Below are 14,805 nucleotides of genomic sequence, written 5' to 3'. Positions count from 1 at the left end.
CCCAACCTTAATGGCTGAGTCTGAGTATTTTTTCCTTTATAGAGTGCACAGGATAATAATTACCTAAGTTAGTCATTATATCTAAAGTTATTTTATGCCATGTTGTGGATAACCCCAGGAAGAAAAGCACCCTGAAAAAAAGGCAAGAAAACATGATTCTCTTGGATTCAGTGAACATTTTCTGAGCACCTCCAATGTATTCGGGCATTCTGTCACGGGCTTTTGCCCTGTTACTTCATTTAATCCTAAAAATAGCTCAGTAAGGTGGACATTATCTACATTTCACCAAGGAAGAAACTAAGGGTGGTTTCTTACTTTTGGATGGTTTAGTAACTCTATTAAAGTCAGGAAAAGAAGGGGTGCCTGGCTGGCCCAGTTAGAAGGGCATGCGACTCTTGATCTCGGGGTTGAGTTTGAGCCCCACATGGGGTGTAGAGATTACCTAAATAAATAGAACAAAACAAAAACATAAAGTCAGGATAAGAAAATGCCAGAACCAAATTTTAAGCCCACATCCTGTACCTTTATGTCTGGATCTCTCGGTTATATCACATGGTGCCTTTGATCTTTTTTTTCACCTAGAATCATGAACAAAGTTTAAAAATAAGGTATCTGTGTTAACAATGGGAAGTAGTCTAATTAGAAATTTTTAAATACTAATCATTCGGTGACTTTTTTTCTCTTTCTCTCTCTCGACATTTATGAGATGTCAGAATCATCAGGGATAGAAAATTCCATCATGCTAATTAAAGGTTAAGAGGGTAGATGTTTTACTTTGAAAGAAAAATATCTATTCCTCAGCAGATAAAACTTGATTTGCTCTTGGCTGCAACTGTGAACCAAAACTAAATCTTTGATTCTGAGTTTCTACGTCTGCCTAGGAGTCTGCTGCTGGCTAATTAGATTTAATGTACTTCAATTAAGAAAGGTTTATTGAACAACTACTATGTGACAGACACGCCCTCAAGAACAAGGCATGACAATCAAGTAAATGGACAGCTACAATATCCTGTAAGAAATACCACTACCTTCCAGTGCTCTTGAGACGAAACCAAAGGAATACCAACATAGCCATTCCATTGTTGGTAAACTCTTGAACCAGGAAATAGTATTCTTTAGTACCAAGACAGGTGGTGTTTGTCACCAGGTGGTAGCATTATTTTGTGTGTGTGTGTGTGTGTGTGTGTTTTAAGATTTATTTATTTATTTCAGAGAGAGAGAGTGCACGAGTGGGAAGGGGAAAGGGAGAGAGAATCTCAAGCAGACTCCATGCTGAGCGCAGAACCCATGCGGGGCTCGATCTCATGACCCACAGATCGCAACCTGAGCTGAAACTAAGAGTCCAATGCTTAACCGAGTGCTCTACCCAGGCATCCCTGTTTTGTTTCTTTATAATTATCTATACTTTTTTGAATTTCCTAAATGGAGTGTCTATTGCTCTGATGATCTGAAAAAAATGATGAAGCACCTGGAAAAAGCAAAACCAAACGGAATACAACTGTCCCTACCTTTGCCCCATCACCGTTCCCTGGGTCTGACCTTGCCCTAGCCTTTATCAGTTGGGTCAAAGTGTGCCAGCCAGGCTTTGTGGGTGAACGGGGGCAGGGCAGGTGTAACGACTCATTAGCACAGAAGCTAAAAACTGAGGTGATAGAACTCAACCTGTGATCTTTTTCTTGTTTTTCTTTTGAGGAGGGGCATGGAGAACTGAGACTCCTAATGACGGGGCCTGCATGAGGACAATGACTTCCACGATTGAATTACACTGATTCTGTGCCTAATGAAGATTGGACAGGTAATTTCTCTTCAATCGGCCAAGTCCGCTTTGGTTGGCTCAGTGGCTATGACTGTAGATAGACACGAAGTCTGCGCATAATCCTTTTCCCCCCTCAGAACATCTCTTTCCCCTGTTGGTCTAATCAAGTGCATAACTGAAGGAGAAAAGAGGTCAAATCCCACTTCCATTCTCTTGATGAAGGGGTAGGACATAGGACGAGGGGAATTAGAACGCCGCGTGAAGCAAAGTGGTGTTTGAACTGCTATCAAGCCACCGAGGGTTTCAGAGCAGGCCACTTTGTCTCTCCTCAGGGACCGAGGAATCTTGGCGTTCCCGAATGTGTTGAAAGACAAGCTATAAACGGGCAGTTTAGAGCGAGACCCAAATAAATACATGCTTCAGCAGCATTGATTTTAGACGCTTGAGGGAAAGGACCTATTTTATTTGATTCTAATTTTCTGGAAAGTGCCACCTACACCTTAAGCCTGGTCAAAATAGCCTATCATAATTTGTCCTGTGGTGCTTATGTTATCTATTTTTGCATTTCCCCCTGAGAAGCTATAAAGGATGTGTTTACACTGGCGTCTGCTTTGCCTGGGGCTATTGCCACTGGATGACTCCCTTTGACTCTGTGGAAACAATTGGAAAGTGTTACAGTGTATTACTGCTGAAAGGACAATGTGGTGATTGTTGGGAAAGGCCCCTTGCCTTTAGGACGCAGATGGGTTGTGATGTGCTAGTCTGGGCTGAAAGAACCCTTATTTTTGTGTTCCCTGTCTCTGGAAGAAGACACGCTGAAAACAGAATAAATACATTCTGATAGTTCCAGTGTCTTCTGTGGAAACAGAAGCATTGTTGATCTTTTTTTTAAATGAAAAAGCCAAAATACATTTCACAGTATAGCTGGTAGTGTTTTATTAATATTTTCTGGTTAGTGCTTTTTATGTACCTACAAACATGCATACACGCCACTTCGTCTACACCCAAAGCTTAGGCCAAGAAGTAAAATGTTTTTAAAGAAAGTTGAGAAAATGTCTGTGCCTGTGTCACCATCTTATTTGAGTATTTCTTGTAATCTGAACTCTGACTAGTTCAAACGGCATATTGGGAAGGTCATAGTTTTTTGTTGTTTTTTCTATTTTCGGCTCCGCTGGAAGAACTTATTGTTTAAAAAGACAAAGGGACAAATGGGCAGTATATTGATTGTTGTCGTTCTGAAGAAGAATGGAAGGTTCTGGACAATGAGGTTGATGCATGATTAAACACATGTGTGGTTGAAAGAAAAGACTTGCGTGTGTACTCTGGCAGTTTAGGGCACAAGATAACACACTCACACACTAGATTAATTCTCTAAGTTTTAATATTTAAAAAAAGGCGGATTTATTGCAATACCAGCCCAGTTTCTTTGCTCTAAAATGTATGAATTTCCTAAGAGGCACAAAACAAGATAATCTGAAGGCTACCACCTGAGCAAATCCCAGCCACTTGGTCGTTAGAAGGCGCAGATGCGAAAGGCAGGAGGGGATTTTAATAACCCGTTAGAAGGCAGGTTTGATCTGCTGTCCCCACACGGGGTACATTCCGGGATAAAAATAATACGTGTGTGCTGCTGTTTCTGTTTCTTCATATCAGTGTGTGACCGACAGTGCCCGAGTCCACAGACCTGTGCTTCCCGAAGCCCAGAATAAGAGATTAAATAGAGGGACCAGTACATGGGACACAGAGTCAAATCCTTCCATACTGTTAGGAACCTGGGTGAGGATTGTCCAGATTAGACAATTGGAGCGGTTCTGAAAAAGCGTCGAGGACCCAGGTTCTCATGTGACTCGCCTTAAACATCTGTGAGTCTAGCTTCATGGGATTAGTGAATGGAAGAAACCAAAATGTCTGGTTTCGGATAGGAATCAAGACACTTTATAGTAACTTCTTTACACTTGGTTATAGACACTGTCCCGTCCATTTTTGGATTGAAAGAGGATAAAGTTTAAATGCCTTAGTTATTAAAATGTGTTTTAATATTTAAGAAAAGTTAGGCCTTTCTAAATATCTGTTGAAGTGATCTAGAGAGTAAACTCTCTCCATAGTCCAACAGGACTTACTATTGTATTACTAATTATTGGCATTATTAATTATTTATCTTACTCTCTATTTTTTTGAAAGTATCTTATGATCTTTAACTATATAACGTAATCCAAAAGAAAAAATAATACCTTTCCTTCCCTCTTCCTTCCTTCCTTCCCTCCCTCCCTCTTTTTTTCTTTCTTTCTTTCTTTCTTTCTTTCTTTCTTTCTTTCTTTCTTTCTTTCTTTCTTCTTTCTCTTTTTTCAAAGATTTATTTATTCACTTTAGAGAGAGAGAGACAGAGAGAGAGCACAAGCAGAAGGAGCAGAGAGAAGGGGAGAGAATTCCAAGCAGATTCCAAGCTGAGTGTGGAGCCCGACTCGGGGTTCAGTCTTACAACCCCAAGACCATGACTCAAGCCAAAACCAAGAGTCGGACACTTAACCAACTATGCTACCCAGGAGCCCCTAAAATACCGTTCTATAGAAATTTGATGTATGTCTCAATGTAATTTTGGTCTTTCTCCTTAGTCAAAGAGTTACTGTTTTATTGCTTTGGCAAAAAATGAAATCTTTCTTTATCACAGGATCTCCATTTATCTAATGGAGAAGTTTAATGGAAATTACCAAATAATAACACCTTTAAAATTTAATTCAATCAATACTTACCAAATACCTAAAGTATATCAGGCCTTTGCTAGGTATTGGGGATACAAAACATAAGGGGGACAGAAGTGACAGCCCAGGAAGGTGGACAGGTCTCCCTTCAAAACCATAATTCAGAAAATGCAATAAGAATAGACTGTTTTTACAATGGGAACATATTCAAAGAGTCAGTCATTTTAGGGCAGTACATAAAATATGCCGGGCTTACCTCCCATCTTAATGTTCAACTTGTTTGCTGTCGGGAAGTTCCCCCCTTATATACGATGTAAATCACTTAGTAACTGAGGAGAATATAGTAGTCATTTAGCCACAAATATCATGGCTGACCATCCTCTAATGTGAAGGTTGGCTATTACCAGAGCAACAAGAATAAAATATTTGGCCACCATTGTTGCTCTCCACACTGTTGCTACTTGCCTAGGGCTTCATACCTATCATCTTCCGTTTCTCAAGAACATGCTGGTATCTCTTAGAGGGTATTTTTCCTCAGGCTCTTTTTTGGGTCACTGCTCCTGACAGAAGGGCTCAGACTAGAGTCTCCAACTGTACAAATGTGGCTTGTGGATCATTTGTAAAAATTAAAGGAGTTTCTTTCAGCTATGGCTGTCTGGTGTACCAGGTCGCTCTCTGTGAAAATCCTTTCATTGTCGATATCTTGGTTTTTCGTTCATGTTAATGCTTCCAGGCATTTTGCACAACTTCATACATCTAAGAAATTTTGCTGGTTCAGCCATCTTTTCCTATTTTATAAAAACTTGGAGCCTCTCCTAACTAATTGAATATAAGCCATGAGATGAATTTTTATAAATCCACATGATATAAGGAAACAACACCTTTTTTTCTTAAAGATTTATTTATTTTATTCTATCTTATTTATTTCAGAGAGAGAGAAAGAGAGAGAGCAGGGAGGAAGGGCAGAGGGAGCAGGAGAGAGAGGATCTCAAGCGGATTTCCTTCTGAGCATGAAGGCTGATGTGAGGCTGGATCTCACAACCCTGAAATCAGTTAAGGCAGACGCTTAACGGACTGAGCCACACAGGTGCCCTATTTATTTATTGTAGAGAGAGAACGAGACAGTGTGAGCGGGGCTAGAGGAGAGGGAGAGGGAGAGAGAGAATCTCAAGTAGATTACCTGCAGAGCGTAGAGCCCCACCTAGGGTTTGAATCCATGACCCCGAAATCATGACCTGAGCTGAAATCAAGAGCCAGTCGCCCAACCAACTGAGCCACCCAGACGCCCCAGGAAATACACTTTTTTTTTAAAAAAAAGTTTTAGTTATTTAAGTAATCTCTGTACCCAACATAGGGCTCGAACTCATGGTCCTGAGATCAAGAGTCTCACGCTCTTCCAACTGAGCCAGCAAAGCACCCCAGGAAATACAGTTTCAAGTGAGGAATATTAGAATACCATGTTTGGTCAGGGGGCAAGTTTCTCTTTGTAAATTATTTTAAGAAATTCACAGATCAAGGGGCATCTGAGTGGTTCAGTCGGTTGAGCATCTGCCTCTGGCTCAGGTCATGACCCCAGGGTCCTGGGATCAAGCCCCACATTGGTCTCCCTGCTCATTGGGGAGCCTGCTTCTCCCTCTCCCTTTGCTGCTCCCCCTGCTTGTGCTCTCTCACTCTCTCTGTCAAATAAATAAGTAAAATCTTTTAAAAAATAATAAGAAGGAATTCACAGATCAATGACATAGGTGTTGTATATCAAACATATTAGTAACGACACTGTTCTTTCTAGCGCCTGTCATGATTCTCAGCGATGTTGTGAAGAAAAGGCTAGAACAGATTATCGGTTGGGGCTGGCAGAGAGTTGGCTTAGGGACCTAAGATTCTGCTGAGAGTAGCAGCTGTTACTATGCTTTATTTACCCGATCTTCCCACTGCTCCGTGAGCTCCATGGTGTATCCCAGTGCCCGCTAGAGAGCCATTGTCAGTGGTTCTTGAATTAATAAATGAAAGATGAATGGATCAGGGCACAGTATCCTTGAGGATACATCTAACATTTAATAATGTTTAATGGGGTGGTGAGAACGGGGAATAACAAGCAGTATACGTTTTTATTTTTGTTTTGTTTTGGGAGGAGGGTGGAAGAAATTTCTGTTTTTAAATCTAAAATCTAGGAGCACTTCTAAATACAGTTGTATTGATCTATAAATTATTTAATGATTTGAGGGATGACCCTATGCTTTTAAGGAAGTATGCATCGCAAGTCGTTTAAAAATTGCAGATTATTAGGAAATTAATAAGGGAAGTGACTTTGTAAAAAGAAAAAAGCTAAAGCACGTTCTGACTAATAGAGAAAGAAAGTGAAACTTCTCTCTCTCAAATGGGAAGGAAGAAATGGTTGAGAGTATAGGGGAAGTGGGGTGTACAGAAACCTTCAGGATTTGAAAAGAGTTAACCAAAACACTTCTGCCCTCTCTACTCAGTGTAAAGATGTGGTTACTTAGTTTGTTCTTTCCAGTTTGTGTGAGGAGCTGAGGGGCTAAAAGGGTCAGGGGGAATGAGATATTTCCAGAAAGATAATATATATTTGATTAGTCAGCACATATAGCCCAAATAGGGCAAAGAGCCTGATTATTGGCTATAAAAGTGGAAAGACACTGGCAGCGATAAGAAACCATAAAGTCTTGGGGTGCCTGGGTGGCACAGTCGTTAAGTGTCTGCCTTTGGCTCAGGGCATGATCCTGGCATTCTGGGATCGAGCCCCACATCAGGCTCCTCCACTGGGAGCCTGCTTCTCCCTCTCCCACTCCCCCTGCTTGTGTTCCCTCTCTTGCTGGCTATCTCTCTCTCTGTCAAAGAAATAAATAAAATCTTTAAAAAAACCCAAAAACCCACAAAGTCTTTCTATTGCCAACTTGGTTTGAATTCCCAGAAACTTGGCCAAAACTAGGACAAATTGAATATAGAAGGAAGTTTTCTAATCAAGTTTAAGGATAAAGTCAAAGATGGACCCAACTGTGACAGGTGCCAGTGAGGGGTAGAAGAAGGAAGCCAAGTTTTTATCGAATCTTGCTCTATTTTATTTGTAGAGGTCGCATTTTCTGTTGGTTTAGTCAAGGGTTATTGCACTGATATTTTAAAAAAGAACAATGAGTGAGGAATTATGTTCACCTTGCACTTAAATTGTACCCCTCAGTAAAGCCCAATAGTTTAATGGCCACAAACAAAACTTTCTCAGACAGAGTTTTGAGGGGTCAGTAAACATCTTAAAACCTGAATTTATACTGAAAAAATGATAATGCTGTAAATTAATGAATACAAAGTATCAGATAGTGTGATGAAACCAATTCAGTCAGAAACCCAATTTCAAATCATTGGGATATCTAACGCAATATGTCATTAGACATTTATTGTCACTTAATTCCCTGTTTTAGACTAGATAAAGGTCTATACAAGACAGTGATCCCTTGAGCCTAGCACAGTGCCTGGCACATTAGGAAGCACCTTATAAATACGTATTTGATAAGTAAGTGAATGGCTCTTTCATGAAGAGTATCTATCCATCTACCTATCATCTCTCCGTCTCAATGTCTGCTCACTCTAAAGGAATTTACAGTCTAATTGAGGGAGACCTACTAATAACTATGTTAGTCCCTACATAGTAAGTACGATAATAATACTGGGAAGAAAGGGTGTCCCAGCACACATTCCTCAAGAGAAAGGAATTAATACCAATTTGGGCATCCTGAAAGCTTTACGATGGAAATCACATTTAATCTGGCAGTGAAAAGACAGGACTTCAAAGAAGTACATTCCAGGTATGAACACGTAAAGCGTGGCAGGGTAAATGGGAACATGCGGCCCAGCTACATGACAGATTGTGTGACCCGCACCGGAGGACAGGCTGAAAGGGGAAGTTTGAGTTGGATGGTGGAGGGCTTTGAACACCCTGCTTCTGGGGACTCATCTCTTTCTCTAACGGGGTGATCCTAGCGTTCTTTGTACACCCCGTCAATAAAAATTTCCAGTACATAACCTCAATGTCTGAATGATAATTTCTAACTTACATATTAATATATACTACTATGTTTGTATATTCTATTCCTTGTCTAGAAAAGCTAAACGAAGCTTTTCATTTGAAAAGTATTTCATTTGAAGAGTATTTTTTATGAATATGAGCTAAAAGCTATTATTATTTATTATTAAAATAAAAAGGTATTCATACTTTGTGGTTCAGGCCTTCCAATAAATTTTCTGTAGGGATTTATCCTACAGAAACCACTTTTGAAATGGGCAGAGATTTATTAGCTCATTTGAAAAATATTTATTAAGAGCCTACAACTTTCTAGACCCCCTACTGGACACGGGGGATGCTGTGGAGGAAATGGATACACTCCTGAACTCATGAAGTTCCCAGTCGAGTAGAGGCATCAGGCTTTAATCAAATAATCACAGAAGTACACGTAAGATTCAAGTTGGATCAGACAAGAGTGGAGAGCTTCGTGGCACTGTGAGAGCATGTATCAGGAAAGCAAAGCTAATCTAGGGGTCAGGGAAGATATTTTGAGGAAGAGACAAATGGGCAGAAATCTGAAGACCCGAAGTAGGAGTGAGAATGTTCCTTGTGGCATTGTTTCTAATAAACAAAAATGTGGAACAATCTAATTACAAAAATGATTAAGTAAACCATCATCATACAGCCATTTACTGGAATGCTATCCGGCTATTAAAAAGAAGGAGGGGGTGCCTGGGTGGCTCAGTTGGTGAAGCGGCTGCCTTCAGCTCAGGTCATGATCCCAGGGTACTGGGATTGAGTCCCATGTCGGGCTCCCTGCTCAGCGAGGAATACACTTCTCCCTCTCCCTCTGCTCCTCCCTCTTGTTCATGCTCTCTATCTCTCAAATAAATAAATAAAATCTTTAAAAATAAAAATAAGTAAATAAAAAGAAGGCGGTACTACCATGGAAACAAGTCCAACATGTATTGCCAAAGTGTGTAACACTGTATCTTATAGAATTCCATTTATGTTCCATATGTATAAAAAATGTTCCAAGACTGTTCCATGTGTATAAAAATATATACACACATATGTATATACACATTGAGAGCTATCTAGTTTGTTTTGGGGATTATGGAAGATTTTCATTCTCCTTAAATATTTGATATATGTTTGAATTTTGTCTCACTCTATATGATGTTTGTATAATTATAAAATAAATGTTTTTAAGATTGGAGTCCAGACCTTACAACTTGTGTGGAGGCTGAAGTGCCCGCAGATATCTACACACATATATGTGTGTAGTAATTATGGATAATCTTGATTAGTGATTTATACAGTCACATCAAATGCTATTTTAAAGTATACATTAAACTGCGTGTTCAGGGAATGTTTACCAGTAGCATGAGGATTTTGAACCGATGGAACAGGATGCATAATCACGATGGCACCAAATTTCAATTTGGTCTTGCCAGGAGGGAAATTAGATGAATTCTTGCAATCCCATCCTTCTCACCAGTTTCCAGAAGACTGTAGCTGATAAAGCAAGCTGTTTCGTTAAAGGGGTAATAGTATTCTGTAGGTCCAGGGAACCACGGGCCTTGGGAATTTACCAGGCCCTCGTACTTCTAAATTGCCAAGAGTTTGTTCAAAACCATCATAAAGCATTGCTTTATGGTTCTCAACTTTTCACGGGTACAGGAATCCCCAGGGCATTTGTAAAATACGCGGATTCCCAGGCTTCACTTGGGATTTGCTGCGTCAGAATTTCCAGGGGACGTCCTGAGATGGGCGTTTTAACGAGGTCTTTGGTGGCTCTGCTGGAAGTGGCACCACACCCACCTTCACAGCCCCCTTTGGATCCAACCAATCAAGCTCTGGCTTGACAGAGAGGGTGTTGGTGGCTTGAATGAGGAAGATGCTGGAACAAGAATCCCTTTTCTCATTTCTTATAGATTTGATTAGTGGATGGAAGGAGGACCTGAAGCCAATTAGTAAAAATGCTTTTCCTCTTTCTAGTTCCTCAGACTTTATGAAAGACAAGACATCCTAATAGGAGCTGTTTTAGTCCATTATCCACCTTTTGTTTTCAACGTGAATGCTGGCTTTTTCATTAGAAACTGCCTTTCTCAGTGGATGTAATCAGAGCCTTCGTGTTCTTGGGGCAGCAGGATGATTGGTGTCAGCCCACAGGGCCAGGGTTCTGTTACGGGGAATCCACTTGCATGGGGGCCAGGGATGGGTTGAGTGGGGGGATGTGGGTGGGAGGGTGGAGGAATGGGAGAAGAGGGGAGGGAAAGGCCTGTCCTGTCAGTAAAGGGAGAACGCTGTACTTTCTTGGTCTTATGTTGATGACTTTCAGTGATGTAGTTACTATTACCATCTCGTAGAGGAGACCATTGCCACACCGTAAATACACCCGATGCGGTATATTTTTTAAAAAAGATTTTATTTATTTATTTGTCAGAGAGGGAGAGAGAGAAAGAGAGCACAAGCAGGGAGAGCGGCAGGCAGAGAGAGAAGCAGACTCCCCGCTGAGCAAGGAGCCCCGATGTGGGACTCGATCCCGGAACCCTGGGGTCATGACCTGAGCCAAAAGCAGATACTTAACAGACTGAGCCTTCCAGACGTCCCTGTAGTTTATTTATTTATTTTTAAGACTTATTTATTTGAGAGAGAGAGAGAGCAGGGAGGGGGCAGAAGAAGAGAATGAAGGGCTTGATCCCATGATCTGCAAGATTAGGACCTGAGCCCAAATCAAGAGTTGGCTGCTTATTCAGTTGAGCCACCCAGGTACCCCATGGTCTTGTGGTTTAAAAAAGAACACATCATGGGTGCTTGGTGGGGCTCAGTTGTTAAGCGTCTGCTTTTGGCTGAGGTCATGATCCCGGAGTCCTGGGGTCGAGTCCCACATCTGGCTCCTTGCTCAGCAGGGAGTCTGCTTCTCCCTCTGACCCTCACCCCACTTGGGCTCTCTCTCCCTCTCTCTTTCTCTCAAGTAAATAAATAAAATCTTTTAAAAAAAAGTTGAAAAAAGAACACATCACTTCTACAATTAACCAATAATTGATAGAGAATTTCTTAAAAAAATAGACAACTGCACATATGATAATAGAGGTGTTCTTTGTATTTAATATAAGATGATATTTAATATAAGATATTTACTATAATTGTATTACAAATACAAACTAATTGCATTTAATACAAAGTCCCACTGTTTGTGAATTTCAGAGCATAGAATCAATCAACTAATTTTCATTACTTTCCAGGTGTAAATCTCTTTCTGTCTCTCTCCCTTTTGCTCCCTCCCTTACCCCGCTCCCCCTTCAGCAAATACTCAGCAAAGCAATGGGAAATACTGCCATCTTTTTCAGAAGGCCCTGTGCCCATCCTGATAAAAAATTAAGAGGCTTGAAGCTTAATATAAATGCTTAATATAAATGATTGCTTTTTTCCTCTCCTAAAATAATTAGGTATTTTAAATCCCTCTAGTAAATTCCCAATAAATATTTCAAAATATCTCTATTTGGCTTGATTCTGAAAGTGGTATGCATTCATTTTTAAAAATTAAAAAGTTCAGAGAAGTATAAAAAGTAAAATAGATACCATCAATAATCTCACCACCCAGAAACTAGAGTTAACAATTTAGTGTATTTCCTTGCAATCTGTTTTATTAATATACATGAAATTATATATATTTTGGTTCACCAAGGGTATTATGTTTTTGACAATTTTTATTTATAATACCAAGAACTCCTTACCAAGCCATTACATATTATTTGAAAATGAAATATTAAAATGGCTCTCCCATTTCCCACACTAGGGAGCCACCATAATTTAAGTAACCCTTCACTATTGTTGGACTTTTCAGTAGTGTTCAGTGGTTTTTGAATTAAAAATATAGGGTGAGAAACATCTTCTTCGTTGATCTTAGAGCTCCGTTTAGAGAGGGAGCTGTCTCTGTTCCGGAGATCACCATGCTGAGCTTCTGGACATCAAAGAACTGGAAGAACATGAAAATCGAATCCAAATCGACGTTGTCTGTATTGCTGTGATTTAAAACAATGCCCCTCACCCCAGCCCCACAGAATAGACTGCACACCTTTGCTTCATGTGAAGCGTTTTGGAAGAACCAAGGAAGGGCCTTGAGTTAGGAGCCGGGAGGCGTGGAGAGTGGCAAACAGACACAGTGAGTCATGAATGAGATCAAGGGTCTAGAGGTGAACAGAAGTAACAGCGACAATGTAAGTGCCCAGGAATTTGCGGAAATATCAGAAGAGGGCACTGTGCTCCCCTAGGGACATAGAACTAAAGGCTCGAGCCAATTTTATTTTAATTTTAAAAGGTCAAGATGACCTCAGCCAACATCTATGAAATAAATAACACTGACAAAATAGGACACAGTTGGATTTTGTTTTTTGATCCACTGGGGTGTCTTTGTCTTCTAATAGAGGAGGTTTTCACACACACACACACACACACACACACACACACACACACACACACACACACATCTACCCGTTAGCTTATTTCACGCTCTCAGTTACAAAAAATACTCTGTGTAAAATTTTTTTTGTTTGTTTCATTGTATTTTGCTTTAACTATAAGGACTGAGTTTCCTTTGTCTTTTACACCCCATCATGATCTGGAAGTCATATAGTGTTATTAGTTGCCCCAAGAAACAAGTGGAGATTTGCCTGTAAGAAGTTTGCTAGAACATGTGCTCAGGAACAGTATCCCCAACGATGTGAGGAACGTAGGACTAGGCTGGGAGAAGCTGAACTATGATGCAGTTGCAACAGAGGCCTCAGCCTATCTCACATGGAGCTCTGAGATTGGGATGGCCCTTCTAGGACATTCCAAATTAAAGTGTGGGGGGTGGGAGTGGGAGAGTTAGCCAGTGGCTAGCATTTATGCTCCTGCATTGACTAGTCATGGATGTGGGCTGCCCCTGGAGGGTCATGTGTTCACGCCCTAGAAGCAAGGGAGCTCCTCCAGTTGAGGACATTTCCCAGGGAGGGATCCAGGGGGAGCTTCAGGGGGCAACACTCCCAGCAGCTGGGGAACAAAGGCCTCAGTTCTGGAGAGGGGAAATGGTGGTACCCACAGTGCTCATTACACATAGCTTATTTTCCTACTAGCACTAAGCTATAAATGAAAAATACAGGGATATCTTTTTTCTCATTTTAATGTCAATAACTATATTATACTTCAATGGAAAGAATTATTGACTTGCTTTTGGGTCAGATGAAAAATTTAGCAGAAATACTTCACTGCCTAGTTTTGGTTGATATAATCTGGCATTTTGGATGAACATAATTAATAACATCATGTTATATTTCTGCAATGTTTATCTTGCCTTTAAGAATTAGTCTTCTCAATCGCTTCACGGCATTTTGGCTAAGATCATGTGTAGTATCTGTTCTTATCAGTTTAATATCTGATACGTCCTCTATCCGAGGACAATATATTAAATGGATTTTTGGAGTTAGGAGATGGAATAGGAGCTTGCTCCGTCCACTCCATGCATCGACCTGGTATTGCAGTACCTCCAGGAACGGTGCACCCCCCCGGGGATCAAAAAAAAAAAAGAATTAGTCTTCTCATTAGTACTATTACATTTTGTAACTATTCCAACATCTTTATAGATTGAACCATTTAAACTCATAAAAGCTAAATATTAATTTCCTTCACTGCCTTGGCCTGAATGAACAAATGAACAAAAGAGCCAGAACTGAGGAGAATTATACCTGCTTTGCTGCTAAGCCCAAAGCCAGCATTCCCCAACTGGCATCCATACTGCAAAGTTAATATTTTAAAAATCTGATCATGGAAAGTTGCATTTTGGCCTGGTTTTTTTCCCCCTTTTGGTCTCACAGGAAGGTGACTTGGAGACCTAACCAATCTACTCAGTTAAAAACTATAGCAGATCCAAGTTCCTCCAATCCGTGAAGGTGATGACAGAACAGGCAAGAGACTAGAATCACATTCACTTTGGTCTATCCACCCACCACCTTGCTTATATTTAATTCTTCTAGCAACTCGTTGGAACTTAGGAAAGGCACCTTGATCTTAGGAATGCATCAGAAATATTGCATAGCATGATTATCAGTACAGGACACGCAAGATTTTGAGTCTAAAGCAAGAGATTGACTCCAGAAACCACAGGTGAAAGCCAGGTTCTGTACCCTATCCTTACCTGTCGTATGACACCAACTTTTCAATAAATTGCCCATTATCACATCTATTCACCATTCATTCAAGTGGGGAGAGCTGAGAGGAGGGTAGGACGCAAGATGAGATCAGAAGTATATTTCGGAGCATGACTGCTCTTGTGTGGATGGCAAACTAGGGACTTG

General features: G+C 40.5%; 1 non-coding gene across 1 annotated transcript; it reads left to right on the top strand.

The window, feature by feature from the left end:
- The first annotated feature begins 13,826 nt into the window (after positions 1-13,826).
- On the top strand, positions 13,827-14,017 carry LOC123786294 (U2 spliceosomal RNA). Its single transcript, XR_006777934.1, has one exon. It is a non-coding gene; the product is annotated as a U2 spliceosomal RNA (small nuclear RNA).
- The last annotated feature ends 788 nt before the right edge of the window (positions 14,018-14,805 follow it).

Source organism: Ursus americanus, chromosome 31, assembly GCF_024610735.1.
Source record: "Ursus americanus isolate L20-20 chromosome 31, mUrsAme1.1.p, whole genome shotgun sequence".
Lineage (NCBI taxonomy): Eukaryota > Metazoa > Chordata > Mammalia > Carnivora > Ursidae > Ursus > Ursus americanus.
The sequence above is the reverse complement of the archived record's forward strand: the minus strand, read 5'-3'. Positions and strand labels throughout refer to the sequence as shown.